The sequence below is a fragment of the Theobroma umbraticum genome, unplaced genomic scaffold (genome assembly GCF_002168275.2).
Source record: "Theobroma umbraticum cultivar Fairchild unplaced genomic scaffold, ASM216827v3 scaffold_3884.0, whole genome shotgun sequence".
Classification (NCBI taxonomy): domain Eukaryota; kingdom Viridiplantae; phylum Streptophyta; class Magnoliopsida; order Malvales; family Malvaceae; genus Theobroma; species Theobroma umbraticum.
The window spans coordinates 1-761 of record NW_018400703.1 but is presented as its reverse complement, the minus strand read 5'-3'; the positions used below and the strand labels follow the sequence as shown (position 1 = coordinate 761).

Genomic DNA, 761 nt, shown 5'->3' with positions numbered 1-761 from the left:
CAGTTACTTGAGCAGTGAAGGTGCCAAGTGCATCAATTTCATAAGCTCCAACAGCTTTTCTCAAACCCGATCTTTCTGAAGGCCATCGATAATTATTAGAGGCCATCTCTTCCAGCAAATTGTAGGCATCTACAGCATTCTTACTCATTAATGCCCCACCAGCAGTAGCATCAATTGTGGTTTTTATTGGCCCAACCAACCCATTGTAGAATGTTTGAATTTGCAACCAATCAGGAATCCCATGATGTGGACATCTTCTCAGTAGTTCTTTAAACCTCTCCCAAGCTTCATACAAGGACTTACCATCAAATTGTATGAATGAGATGATATCGTTCCTCATCTTTGCAGTCTTCGCAGGTGGAAAAAATTTTGCTAGAAACTTTTGTGCCAAGTCCTCCCATGTAGTGATAAACCCATTAGGTAATGAATTAAGCCAACTTTTTGCTTTATCTCTTGGAGAAAAGGGAAACAGTCTCAAACTAATAGCATCATCAGTTACTCCATTGTACTTGAAGGTATCACAAATCTCTAAAAAATTTACCAAATGAGAATTACGATCATCACTAGGTAATCCACTAAACTAGACTGAAGATTGAATCATCTGAATATAAGCTGGCTTAATTTCAAAATTATTCGCATTGATGGAAGGTCTCCTAATGCTTTGGTGCAAACCTTTCACAAGAGGAACAACATAATCCCGTAGTGCTTTATTTGCTTCGGGAACCAACTTAATGGCATTATTGCCATTATTATTGTTATCC

The 761-nt window shown here is 38.1% G+C and overlaps 1 non-coding gene across 1 annotated transcript; it reads left to right on the top strand.

Moving 5' to 3' along the window:
* The first annotated feature begins 236 nt into the window (after window positions 1-236).
* On the top strand, window positions 237-343 carry LOC149526180 (small nucleolar RNA R71). The gene has a single exon (XR_016352261.1). It is a non-coding gene; the product is annotated as a small nucleolar RNA R71 (small nucleolar RNA).
* Window positions 344-761: the final 418 nt, after the last annotated feature.